The sequence below is a fragment of the Nicotiana attenuata genome, chromosome 1 (assembly GCF_001879085.1).
Source record: "Nicotiana attenuata strain UT chromosome 1, NIATTr2, whole genome shotgun sequence".
In the NCBI taxonomy this organism is placed as follows: Eukaryota; Viridiplantae; Streptophyta; class Magnoliopsida; order Solanales; family Solanaceae; genus Nicotiana; species Nicotiana attenuata.
Window position 1 is genome coordinate 99989544 of NC_031989.1, and position 15016 is coordinate 100004559.

Below are 15016 nucleotides of genomic sequence, written 5' to 3' on the forward strand. Positions count from 1 at the left end.
AGAGCTCGGTCAAAATTCTTCAAATCGTTTCTTTCGGTCAAAATTGGCCATCATATCTTTACCCGACAACTCTTTCATCCTTCTCGGGTAAAGAGGTGCAGCTGTTGATACCCAATGTTTCCCTGTATATTTTATATAGCATGTATATGCATATATAAGCATAGCTAAGCTTTTTGGCATTTTTTCTAATTTTTAAAGTTTTAAAATCAATTTATTGTCAATTTTTAACAGTATAAAATCAATAGTTATTCCCAAAAATTATCATTTTGATAAGTAATTTATTTTTATTCTCATATTTATACTAAATATAGTTAAGGTAATTTTTATGTATTTTTACAAATTCATTTGGTATTTTTTAAGCTAAATTGCATATAATTGCAATTATAGCCTACTTTACTATTAACAGCATTTTATAATTATAAAATCACTTTTAGTATTTTTACATTAATATTTATATGTTATTAATTAGCCCAGTACCTTTAGTTTATTTTCAAACCATTTTTTTTTACTATTTTCATAAAATAACAAAAGGGGAAATTGGCTATTTAACAAACAGCCCTTATTATTTCAATTATAGCCAAATTGGCCGCACCCGTATCGGATTTTTAAATGGCCCAATACCCTATTTAAACCAACCCATCCAATCCCCAAAATAACCCGGTCCAATCTTTTTTTAATCTGAGCCGTTGATCAAATGAGATCAACGGCTCAGATTTAATTCCCATAATTAAAATCAATTACCCCCCCCCCCCTAAACCCCTCCTTTCTTTGAGACCGTCTCTCTCTCTATATCGTCTCTCTCTCTCCCTTCTCTCTAGAACCTTCTGGTTCTCTCTTCTCCGATGATCTCCACCGCCTCTCCGGCCACCTCCAATCTCACCCTATTCGACCATCAACCACCATGAGACCCTAGATTGCTGGTTCTCCCTATTGAGATCCCAAAACCTCCACCATGTGAATCAGTCCCTAAAAAGTTCTGCCTGGTTTGTTTCCGGCCATCTCCGGCCACCTCCCTATATGTCACGATCTATGAAGTTTCGACAGGTTCTCTCAACTTTTATTAGGGTTTTCCCTTTTGAAACCCTAACTCTCTCCTGAATCTCTCAAAACAGTGCTATTCTCATGATATTTTCATGTTTTCCTCTATGTTCTGCTTATTTTCGAGTTTATTCTGAAAGATCTTTTACTTTGAACCACCTTTTACTTTCTTTGAAAATTAGGGTTCTTAGATTTCTTTTATGCATGATTTAACTGATTTTCTTTATGATTAAATCTTTTCTTTTTTATTCTGACCTGTTTCTATGCTCTCACTGTTTTAATTTGACTCTGCTAAAAAACCCTAATTTCTAAAATGTTTACTTGTTTGATTATGGGTGTTGGCATGTCTCTTTGCCTTGGTTATGTGTGTTAGACTAATTTTCTTGGCCTTGTCTCCATGTGTTAGCATGTTCCTTCGTCTGATTATGCGTGTTAGCACAATTCTCTTTACTCCGATTCTATGTGTTTAGCATGCTCCTTCGTTTGATTGTGTGTTAGCCTGATGTCCCTTGACTCTTGTTAATATTTCATGGTCACCATGCTTCGAATATGTCCTGCTGAATCTTAACTTGTTTTTACTAGCTCTGAATGATTGTGTTTGTTCATCTCTTGTTCCCCTTCTATCTATATAGCTAATTTTGGCTCGCTACTTTTGTTCATTCACCTCTATTTATATGTTGAAAATGCAGAATCATGACCTCACACGATTGATTCTGATTTTCCTGGATTGATTGGTAATTCAAAAAAACTTTCTTTTAAAACCCTAGCATTTTTGTTACCTTATTTTTTATAGTACTCTGTTCTTTTAAGCCTTTCCTTAATTAGAATTTTCCTGAATTTGGTCTTAATTGGCTACTATATGCAATACTGAATCTTGATCCCCTCCTTGTTTATTCGTACACTGATTTTTCCTACTTGCCTTATATGGTGCTGAATATTTTCGTTTGATTTTGATTCCCTTAATTAATGGGAGTACTTCCTTGATTCTTTGATTAATTGATTCCGAGTTCTTCAATTAACATATTTCTGTGATTTTTACCTTATTTTACCCCCTACTTTCAACTATAAATACCCTAAGTCTGTTACACAAAGACACAACAGTCTTCTGACTTACACACCACTGAATACTTTCAAATCTGCATTCTCTCTTGCTCTCTTGCTCCACTACTATTCTCTGCTCCTGTTTATTATTAGCCGGCTGAAAGCCAAGGCTAATATAGTGTTACTCCTTTATCTTTGCATCCTGCTTTTGCTCTTTACTCGTATGTCCTGATTAACTTTTCAAGTCTCACACCAATGTGTTTATTTTTGTTTCAGTTCATTATTTTTGTGATTCTCTTCTACTTATGTTTCTCTTGTTCAGTGTGCAATTGATTCTTTACTCTAATGCTTCACCATGCCTTCTGATTTACATGTTAAGTCTGGCTTTGTTTACTCCTAACTTTATTTGTTATGTCTATGTCCTGTTGTTACACATTAGCATGCCTAAACTCTACTGCCTCCCAGTCCCCTGAATCCCCTGATTCTGTGTAGTCCTGTCCATTAAACCTGCATCCCTTTTAGCATTGTGTGATCTATTTGCTTCCCTTTCCCCGTGATCATTGTATACAATCTTATGCTATTGTTTCTGTTGTTTCTTTCTAAAACAAACCCTTTGTTTTCTTAAAACTCTTCTTTTAAACACTTCTTCCTGCACTTCACACTATTCTTAGAAAATAGGATCTGCCCCGTTCGTGTGAGCATTGCTTTAAGTACCTCTGAGTACTCACTAAACTTTGACACACAAGGCTGGTATTCCACACTGCACCTGTCCTGCATTCTTCTAAAATGCCTAGGTGCTGGTGTTGGCCAGGGACCCAATGGGGCCCTAGGGAGCTTTGGCGCACCTAGACCATGGCAAAGGCTGTGAACTCGAAGGGGTTGAGGTTGGAATACTGGGCCTGATTGAAGGCTCCCTATAGAATAACTTCTTATATTTGTTCTTTATTGTTGTAATTCAGATGCTACTGGTTTGTAATAATTTATAAACAAACAATTGGGGGTGAATAGTGAATATGGGGGAGGGTTATGCATGCTTAGTATAATCATGGGTAGAAAATATGCTTATTGGATTTTATTTGCGCAATAGACAACCTGTATAGGTCATGCATCTCATTCATTAGAAATCCTGCTTTAGGTTCTTTATTTTCAGTCTGCCGTTACGCTCATCTTGTAACCACGCTCAGTTAATAACCAGCGATAACTAACAACAAGCCAAATAACTCGTCATTACTGCATTGGCATATTAGAAATCATGTTTTTTAGGGACTCTTCTGTGCATTAGATATCCTGCCCATAGGACTTCTCACTTGTTCGAGTTGCAGTGGTTAATTCATGTTAGTCCAATAACCGTGTTAAAATATGGCTAAGTGGTTTGAAACGTTTTTTGCAAACACCTTACCACGCGTACCTTTATAAATCAGAATAAAGAAAAATGTATGTTCATTCCTTTATAAATAATCAGGTAATGTATAATGACGCCTAGGCAAACCTTGGGCCCGTTAGGAACTGACCAATTGTGTCTTTTTATTAGCCTAAAACCAACCAGCTTCTTTAAGTTTTAACTCTGCAGTTCCCCCTTCTTGTTCTGATCTTTTGAAGTTCACTCAGCTTTTCTTTTCTTAAAACAAAAACTCTGCTGAAAATGATTTTTTAAAATGACACACCTTTACTTTTACTGAGTTCTGATTTTTATGTCTGCAAATCCCTGGGTTACCTATATTTGTCCAGAATCGTGCTATTATTGTTACTACTTCATTTCTAAAACCAAGTTTTAACCGCTGAAAAAGTCCTTATCTTTTGAGACCTTAATCATGTTTAAGGCATGCTACTTATGTGTTTTGTTTGAGGACGTGTACATGGGCCTTTACGTGTTTACATGCTTTCCCCCCTAACATGCAGTATGTGTTTTTGTATGTCGCCTTAGATTTTTGTCCTTTGAAACCAATCAGCCCAATATCCTACCCTTTAGGATTAGTAGTCCTAAGTACCTCCGGGACTGATAGGATGGGGCGGGTAATAGCATGCAATAGGTAAAACGAGACCGTTCCGCGTTTAATACCTCAACATGGTGGGAAAGGGTATATATGGATATGATGACCACGCGATAACACCACGTGTATAAACGGTTACCGGGTGTTGTGTGGGGTGATCCATATTATGTATAAACCTAGGGCCCATTCCTTTATTTGTCCACTTTTATTTCAACTATTTTTTTTCGCAAATTTCAGCTTTTAAAAAATGTTTCAACTGTATGGAATTTCCCTCCTTTACTCGTTTATTCAGAATTAAAAAAAATGGTTTCTCCTACCAAATATCAGTTTCTTTAAAGTTTCTAATTTCTTGCAACTATTATGTGAAGACCCCTTTGTATTTGTAACGCTTGTTTGCCTACTTGTTGTTTGCATTTAAAGCACAATATGACATGGCCGGGAACCACACTAGTGGATCTTGAGGGGTGCCTAACACCTTCCCCTCGAGATAATTTCTAGCCCTTACCCGAACTCTGGTTTTCCAACTCAAAAACCCTTAATGTCCTAATGCACTTAATCATTAGGTGGCGACTCTTCAAATCCAAAATCCAAATCCCAAACGGGAATAGAGTTGTCTTCCCAAATGTCGTAAACCCGATTTCGCGAGAAAAAGGGGGCGTCGACATCCACAACAAGAGAATCTCCAACAGGAGTAGAAACATAAATAGGAGAACTCAAAGAATCTCGAGATACGCCCAAATACGGGGCAAAATAAGAGGACACATAAGAATAAGTGGAGCCTGGATCGAATAGAACCGATGCATCTCTGTGATAGACCAACATAGTACCTGTGATGACAGAATCGGAGTCGACAGCCTCAGTACGGGCAGGAAGAGCGTAGTATCTGGCCTGGCCTCCCCCTCAAGGGCGACCTCCACCTCTAGCTGGCTGGGCAGGTGGGGTAGCAACTGGTGTTGTGATCATAGCCTGAGAACTCTGCGGGGCATGCTGTGGCTGAGAAGTCTGTGGAGGTGCACCCCTCCTAAGTCTGGGGCAATCCCTCACCATATGGCGTGTGTCACCACACTCAAAGCAAGCTTTGAGAGGGTACGGCGGCTGTGACTGGCTCGGGCCAGATCTGCTGGACTGACCACTGGAAGCACCCCGTGCAGGAGGCGCACTAGATACTGGTGGCGCATAATAAGGCTCCTGAGGTCTGGGAGGAGCTGGAATACCACTGGCTGCTGGAAGAGCTGAATGAACAGGGCGACTCATATAACCCCTACCATGACAACCTGCAGCTGGGGCACGGGCACCAGAATAATGGCCCGACTCTCGAGACCTCTTGGCATCCCTCTCCTCTCTATCCCTAGCATGCATACCCTCAATCCTCCTAGCAATGCTCACCACCTGCTAATAAGAAATATCCATCTCCAACTCACAATCCATGATAGACCTGATGCTAGGAATAAGCCCCTCAATAAACCGGCGAACCTTCTCGCGAACAGTAGAAACCAAAGCTGGTGCATGTCTAGCCAAGTCGGTGAAACGGACAGCATACTCCGAGACAGTCATAGTACCCTGGCGCAAACGCTCAAACTCTGCGCCAAGCGTCCTTGAGACTCTGGGGAACATACTCTCTCGTGAACATATCTGAAAATTGAGCCCAAGTCAGGGAAGTTGCCTCATCCGGACTATCTAACTCATAAGCACGCCACCACTGATAGGCGGTTCCTCAAAGCTGGAAGGTAGTGAAGGAAACCCCGCTCGATCCTGATATACCCATGGTACGGAGGATACGGTAGCTCTCCTCTAGAAATCCAAGAGCATCCTCTGAGGCTAGTCCGTTGAAAGTAGGAGGGTGATACTTCTTGAACCTCTCAAGCCTCTTTTGCTCCTCCTCTGAAGCTACTGCCCTCTCCTCGGGCTGAGCCGGGGCTACCGGCTGCGCAGGGATGATCTCTGGGACCTGATCAACATGCACTCGCTGCTCAGGAGTGCGGGCGGCGGGAGTTTGTGCTCCTCCCCCGGCCTGGGATGTAGCTGCAGCAAGGGGAAGCAACCCTGCCTAAGCTAAAGTGGTGTACATAGTCATAAACTGCGCCAGAGTCTCCTGGAGTGCTGGAGTAGTAGTAGCAGACGTATCAGGTGTCTGGACTCCGGCTGGAATTGCTGGTGGCACCTCAGTGGCAGCTCGCGTGGGTGCTCTGGCTGCACCACGGGCGCGTCCTCGGCCTCTACCCCAGCCCCGGCCTCTGACGGCTCTAGTAGGGGGCACGGGTGCCTGATCATCTCGGGTAGCACGTGTCCTCACCATCTGTGAGAGAATAGAAGACAGAAGTTTAGAATTGTGATATCAAAAATTTCGCACGACAAGGAAATCAAATGAAGTGGAACTTTCCTAACAGTTACATAGCCTCTCGTAGATAAGTACAGACGTCTCTGTACCGATCCGCGAGACTCTAATAAACCGGCTTGTGATTCATGACCCCTATGAACCTAGAGCTCTGATACCAACTTGTCACAATCCAAGTTCGCCCTCCGTGAACTGTCGTGACGGCACCTAGTCTCTACGACTAGGTAAGCCTAACAATTTGGGAAAAAGGAACTAAATGCGGAAAAACAAATAAAAACTAAAGATAAACAACTATAGAAGTGTTTAAGATGCCGCTCGGCATGTACCAATACAAGATCTCAACAATTGAACAATTCTCAAAACCCGGAATCCCATGAATCACAAGCTAAAGGATTACATAATAAGCTCTAACTCCAGAATGTCTACCAACAAGGAAATATACAGGAAGGGCTATACTAGTACTGAAAATAGAAAGGAACTCTTCGGTCTGCGGACGCGGCAGATATACCTCGGAGTCTCTACAAAACGCCTCGCCTCAAGCGTGATAAGTCTGAGTGGAAGAACCTGGATCTGCACATGAAAAACATGCGCAGGAAGGGCATGAGTACACCACAGCGGTACTCAGTAAGTGCCAAGCCTAACCTCGGTCGGGTAGTGACGAGGAAGGTTAGGGCCCTACTAAGGTTAAATGAAATACAAGGTATAACAGTATAGATTAAGACAATATAGTTAAGTGCAACAGTAAGAAGTATCGCAGGATAGAAAGAACAACAACAGCTATAACAGAGACAGTTAATCACGGAAAGGAATACAACACACACAGAGACAACAACCGGGGATCTCCCAGGATACCGTCCTGTAGTCCTAAATATAAATATCCAGTGGATCTCCCGGGATATCCCGTAGTCCAACTCATAGTGCGCGGGGATCTACCGGAATCCCGATCCATAGTCCCAATTGTAAATACTCAGTACTGGGGGAATCTACCGGGTGCAATCCCGTAGTTCCAATGTAAAAGTGCAAGGGGATCTCCCGGAATACAAATCCGTAGTCCCAAAGTAAACATACAGGGGGGGGATCTCCCGGGATACCGTCCCGGAGTCCCAAAGTAAATACACAGCAGCAACAAGAAGAATACTCAAATCAATCAAATTTCACACCAAGGTAAAGCAGGTATTTCTAACCTAGCATGCTGCACATAATTCAAATAAGGCAGTTGAACAATTAAGCAATTAATTCAATTAGACATGCTTTCCTAAGCTAACAACAGGCTTAAAATTGCAAGTAATATAAACAGGAAAAGAAACACAATTCTAAGTACTTAATGAAAACCGAATTTTTCAACAATTAGCACAAGTACGCACTCGTCACCTCACGTACAAGGCATTTCAAACATCCATAATACCAAATCCTAAGGGAAGTTTCCCCCACACAAGGTTAAACAAGCTACTTACCTCGAACCGGCTCAAAATCAACCCGAAACCACGTTCTTGCCACGAGTACTCGACTCAAAATGGCCCAAATCTATTCAATTCAATTGCTAATGTAAATAACACTTCAAGTAACTGATTCTACAAATAAATTCTAAGCTAATATGCAAAGTTAGGTAAAATGACAAAAATGCCCTCCGAGCCCACGTCTCGGAATCGGGAAAAATTTACAGTTTTAGAATCCTCATACTCTCACGAGTCTAGACATACCAAAAGTACCAAAATCGAACCTCTAATGGTCCCTCAAATCACCACTCAAACTCTCCAATTAGCCAAGCCCTAACCCCCAATTTACCACTGATTTTCCTTAAATTTTCATGCTTAAAATGATAAAAATCACCATAATAACGAGTTTAGGTTCCAAAAATCTTACATCCTTGAAGCTCCTTGAATCCTCTCTCAAAAACCTCCCAAAAGCTCAAAAGTCCGGATGAAAATGGTGAAAGAATGGGCAAAAATCGCGACTGAACCTTTATATATGTTCTGGCCCAGAACTTCCGCACCTGCGGACATTTCCACGCACCTACGGGCCCGCCCCTGTGGTCCCAGGTGCGCATCTGCGAGATTTCATTAATTCCCTTGGACCGCAGCGCAGGTGCGCTCGAACAGCCGCACCTGCAGAAACTAGCCTCCCCTCACATGGCCGCATCTGCGGTCTCTCAACCGCTTCTACGGCGCCGCACCTGCGGTCCTACACATGCAGGTGCGGTTATGACAGGAAACACAGCTTCAGCTGCCAACTCCAAATGCCTAACTCTCCGTCAACCATCTGAAATCATCCCGAGGCCCCCGGGACCTCAACAAAAAGCACGAACAAGTCATATACTACTATCCAAACTTTTACCAATCCTTAAAACACCTACAACAACATCGAAACATCGAATCATCATCGAATTCAAGCCTAAGAATTCCAAAAACTTCCGAATTACGCTTTCGATCAAAAAGTCTATCAAACCTCGTCTGAATTACCTGACATTTTGCACACATGTCACATTCAACACTACGAAGCTACTCCAACTTTCGGAATTCCATTCCGACCCCGATATCAAAATCTCACTATCGAACCGGAAACTTCAAAAATTCAACTTTCGGCATTTCAAGCCTAAATGAGCTACGGACCTCCAAAACACAATCCAAGCACGCTCCTAAACCCGAAATCACCCAACGGAACCAACGAAATTCCATTCCGAGACCGTCTTCACACTGTTCTGACTACGGTCCAATTTCTAAAACTTAAACTCTCATTTAGGGACTAAGTGTCCCAAAACCCTCCAAAAGTCCAAATAAATCCTCCCGGCAACTCACAACAGCAGAAACAAAACGGGGAAAGCAGTTAATAGGGGATCGGGCGTTAATTATTAAAATAACCGGCCAGGTCGTTACAAATAAAATACCACAAATCCCTTAACTCAATTCTTTTCTTACCAAGGAAGTAAACATCCGAAAGCCTATTCTCTCTTTCATTCAAAAAGTCGAAGTTCCCTGAAGAAGAACATTTCAACTCAGTAATTATGTGGAAGGATTCACTTGTAAACTTCACTTCATTGATCAAAAAACTTATAGTCCTCAATTTCTACATTTTTAGCTTCTCACTATAAGTTTAGGACTAACTGTCCTGAACTTATAAGTAGCTACTTAGGAATTGAGGACTAACTGTTTTGAATATTTGAGCATCTAACTTTAAGTTCAGATAAGTTTCTAATTAGGAATTGAGCACTGACTGTACTGAATTTTTGAGTTTTTAAACTTCTAACTTTAAGTTCAGGACTAAATGTTACAAGTGAAGCCTTCCACATAATTACTGGGTTGAGATGTTCTTCTTCAGGGGACTTCAACTTTTTGAATAAAAGAGGGAATATGTTTTCTAATATTTACTTCCCCGGTAAGGAAAGAATTTACCTATGGTATTTGTGGTATTTTATAACTAGTAGCCCATTTGGTACACCTGCATCATCTGTAGGCAGCGACGACGACGCGGTGAAGCTAGCAATAATTTATTTTGTTTAGTCTGTGTTGATGGATAAGCGCAAGACTAGAAATGTGTCTGAACGGGTAATCAAAATTATGGACGATGAACAATTCTGCTCCTCTTTCCACTGGGCTTTTTTTATTTTCAAAAGTTATTCAAATCATTAAAAAGTTGCTTCAAGTCCAAAAAAAAACGCTTCAGACAATTAGAAAGAGAAGGACAATTATCTTATACTTGGCTTCCTTTTCGCCTTCTGTATTTGGATTATGGCAGTATTCCCAGCTTTTCAGGAAAAAAACTTTATCAAATTCAGAGAATGCGGGTTTCCTAGGATGTTATGTTATTCAGATATGAAATCTCCACATTATGAGAGCCTCTGTAAAAACTACTTTCATAACGAAAAAGTAAGTTAATAATATTAATAGCTATCTTTTTGTCTGTGTATTTTGGGTTCTAAATACATACTTTATTTTCTTATAAAATAGGTGGTTGAGATACTCGAGATGGTACCACTTGTTTATTCTAAAGAAGTAGCAGAGCCCACTAATATGCATGTGCAAATATCTCGAGATGAAAGTTCAATGTCTTCAACACAATATGGTTAGTTTTTTATTTGGTTATTTTTGCTTAAGAGACTTTTTTGTTTTATGGTTTTTTGATTCAGAGGTTATCAGCGAAGTTGAAAAAGGATTTGCAGGCAGAATGTGTTAGAATTCATCAAAAAAATAACTTTATCAGGAAAAAAAATTCAAAAGGACATCAAGGTAACATGAAAATAACTTGTTACTTTTGCGTACATTGTATCATGAATTTTTCTACTGCTAATTCTGAATTCTGGACTAAGTGTTCTAAATTCTAAGCTGCTAATTGGGAATTGACGATTAACTGTCTTGAATTTTAAGCTTCTAATAAATTCAGGACTAACTATCCCGAATTTTTGAGCTTCTAACATAAAATTCAGGATTAAGTGTCCTCAAATTTCGACCATCTATCTTTAAGTTCAGGACTAACTGTCCTTAAATTTTGAGCATCTATCTTTAAGTTCAGGACAAACTGTCCTGAACTTATAAGCAGCTAATAATACTAATTTAAGTTTTAAATACTATCACACAGGCTTTAAAGACAAACCTAGAGTCGAAGATTGATACTTTATAGCAGCTTTTTGAGAAACCACTTGAAAGGAATAAAGAGAAAGAACCTAGTGTTCCATTAATTAGGAAGGATGCAGTTGATGATCAATGTGATGATAATGAAGATCATTATGAAAGCTTTTATACATATGCATCTAGAAGATGAAACTGATATGGACATCGGAATAGGAAAAAGTTAGATAAAGTTTTTGATATTTTTGTCATTGTAAATTTAAATTCAATAGCGTAACAAATATTAACTGTTATACGCTTACAAATGTTGTAGAATTTTTTTATGGAGTGGAATGTCAAGATCATGAAAATCCAAAAGAGAGTAGTGTAACTGAAATCGTTTGCAAATCTGGAGTACAATCTCAGTATGTAAAAAATTCCTTGGGGACAAGTATAAGTGAGATTATATGCAAATGTGTAGAAGAAACAGATGATATATCTACACCTCCCTCCCTTAAAGCCGAATTTAAAAATCAAAATGATGTTAATCAAGGTTAGATGGAATTTTGTTGATCTTATACATGTTAGTTTCAGTAAAATATTAGTAACAAGTATTAATTGTGTTTGCTCTTGTAATATTACAGAATCTTGTGAAGCTGCAAGCAAAGAACATGGAGTGCAATCTCAAGATAAATGCAACGCAGGGAACAAGTATAAGATATTATTTGCAAATATACTGGAGGAACATATGATATCTCAACTCTATTAGCTCTTAAAGAATGGAAGAAGATAAGGGGACAATACATATATTAAGTTCTTTTTTTAATAATTAGATTATTTTGAACTTCAAGATATTTTGTCTTGAGTTCTAATTTCTTCAGGTCAAATTCCAGAACTTAAGAACATTTCAGAAAAATGTGTTCAGAATTTTAGATTCATACTTCAAATTGTTAGGACATTTCAAAAAATATGTCCTGACTTTTAGTTTCTTCATAAGACAATGTGTCCAGGAATTGAGGTCTTGCGGCCAAACTAATGTATATATAGTTTTACTTGCAAAGAAAAATAATAGAAATAAAGATGGAGTGGACATCACGATGAGGAAAATTCAAAAGAGAGAAGTTGAGGGCAATCTCAAGACATAGAAAACCCCTTATGAACAAGCATACGTGAGATTGTTTGCAAATGTAGAAGGAACATATGATATCTCTACGCCTCTCTCTCTCTTATAGCCAATTTTGAAAGTCAAAATGATGCTAGTCAAGATAATGATGTTTATAATGATTTAACTAGCTTGATCTTGACAGTTGCGAAAGGTTAGATGGACTTTTGTTGATCTTATACATGTTAGTTTTAGTCAAAAATTAGTAACAAGTACTAATTGTGTTTGTTCTTGTAAATATTGCAGAATCTTGTGAAGTTTCAATCAAAGAACATGGAGCACAGTTTCAAGATAAATAAAATGCAATAGATGGAACAAGCATAAGCAATATCTCAGCACCATTGTCTCTTAAAGAAATAGGTGAAGAAGACACGGTGGACAATACATATATTAAGTTTTTTTTTAATCATTAGATTAGTTTGAACTTTAGGTTATTGTGTCCTGAATTTTAATTTCTTCATGTCAAATTCAAGAACTTAAGGACATTTTCAGAAAGATGTGTCATGAATTTTAAATTCATACTTCAAATTGTCAGGACATTTTAAAAAATATATCATGAATTTTAATTTTCTCTTAGCACAATATGTCCTGGAATTGAGGTCTTGCAGCCAAACTAATGTATATGTAGTTTTGCTTGCAGAGCAAAACAAAAATGCAGTCATTAACCCATATAGTAGGAAAAGGAAGAGAGATAGTATTGATTTTGATGGTCCATCATTTGCTATTCTTACTCTTACTCCTCCGACTACACAAGGGAGCATTGATGAAGGTTTGTCCATGGATGTTGAAGGAAATGTAGAAGAAGAGCTTGGTAGAGGGAAAAGGAATAAGAAGCTTAGTTGGCAATTGTAATCTCTATTTGCACAGGTAAATAAAAAGGGAACATCGATGGTGCACAATGAGAATACTGCTGTGTATACGGGCTGGATAAAATCAAAATATACTCGTAAACGTATTTTTCATTATGCCAAGGATGATGAAAAGTTATTGAAGAAATTCATTGAGTGATTGGTCAAGGAGAAAAGGAAAGATCGCAGAAAAGTGTAAGTCCGTAAATATTTTCACTATTTCTAAATTATTACTTTTACTTACATTGTATCTTGAACTTTCTACTTCTAATTAGGAATAAGGACTAACTGTTCTGAATTTATGAGATTCTAATTTTAAATTCAGGATTAAGTATCTTGAATTTTTGAGCTTTTAACCTCCTAACTTTAAGTTCAAGACTAAGTGTCTAAATTTTAAGCTTTCTAACTTTGATATTATTTATAATTTTTAAGGGGAAAAACTTATTTTTTTATATTGAGGATAATGATGTGAGAAAGAATCCATACAAATTGTACACTCAAAAAATCAGTAGCAAAATGTTCTCCCTTGAGCTTTCAAACAATAGTTATATACTTGATGATAAGTTTGATAATTTACAAGGCATTTCTTTTTTTCTTCATTTTTTTTTTATCAATAGAAGGTGCTAATTCATGACACTTTATCCTTAATATTTACAATGCACATATGAAGTTAAGAACATGATGTCCTAAGTTTATCAATAGAAGGTGCTAATTCGGAGCACTTTATCCTTAATATTTACACTGCACTCGTATACTTAAGGACACAACGTCCTAAAGTTTATCAATAGACTATGCTAATTCAGAATACACTTTGAACTTAATATTACATAATGAAGTTTTACGTTTGTTCTATCATCAAACTAACAGAGATACTAATACCAAAAATAAATTTCGAATATATATTACTACAAAAAAAAAAAAATCAAATATATACTGAAATTCACCCAAACACACAAAAACACATAGAGATATGTGGAAGTTTTCCGTAGGTCGTGATTACATGCACACAACACAATTGATTAAAAGCTAAAAATTAGCTAGAACTTACTGTTTTGTGTATAATCATCTGTGATTTTATGGTGAAATAGGAGGAAAACGCGGGTGTTTATGGAGAAAGCGGAGCGTAGGGCATGGAGAAAGCTGAGCGTAGGCGTTTATGGAGAAAGTTGAGCGCGTTTACGAAGGTTAGACTTATTATAAGTTAGCACAGGGGTATTTTCGTCCGATCAAGTAACCCGACATTTGGCCCGCCAATTCTAAACGACATCGGAGTAACTGTATCTGGTTCTCCGTCGAATCTCTTCTCCGGCGACATCTTACTATAAGTAATATATTCTTAAGAGTCATATGCGTTTGGACATGAATTCCAAATTTTTTTTTCAAATTTGAAATTTTACTAAAATTTGAATTGAAGGTGAAGTTATGTTTGGTTATAATATTTGCAACATATTTGGATGTCTTTTTTTTCAAAACCATGAAACATGATTTATACCTCACAACTTGTAAAAAATATCAAAACCACCAGAATTTGATTATCCTACTTGGAATAAACAATCAAAATGCTATTGTTTAACTGTTATCATATTCTGCTTTACTACAATTCACAGAAGATGCAAAATCAATATCACATTTTCTAGTTCTAGTAACACACAGAGAAGGTGCAAGTATCAACTAGGACCGATGTTCAAGTATCAGTCGCCAAAGATGTATCTGCCAGAGATGAAAAATTGATAGGGTCATTTTATAAATCTTAAAAATATAGAGTAAATTTGTAAAACTAAAAACTAGCAAATTCCTATTTTCAATTGAAAAAGTGGTGAGAACCATTTTTAAAAGGCAGAATAGCCCGGTAGACACTTGTGCTTATACCGCTTTGATATCCCGGTCCCAGTACTTTGAAAAGTTTCATCTGAGCACTTGTACGTGTCCAAATAGAATATTTTAAACACCTCTGACCATTGACTGAGCTTATGTGGCATTTATATGGATGAGTTGGACAAGCGTCGTGTTTTGTACGCACATAGTGGTACGTGAATTCGACGGTAATTGGTAAATTTTAC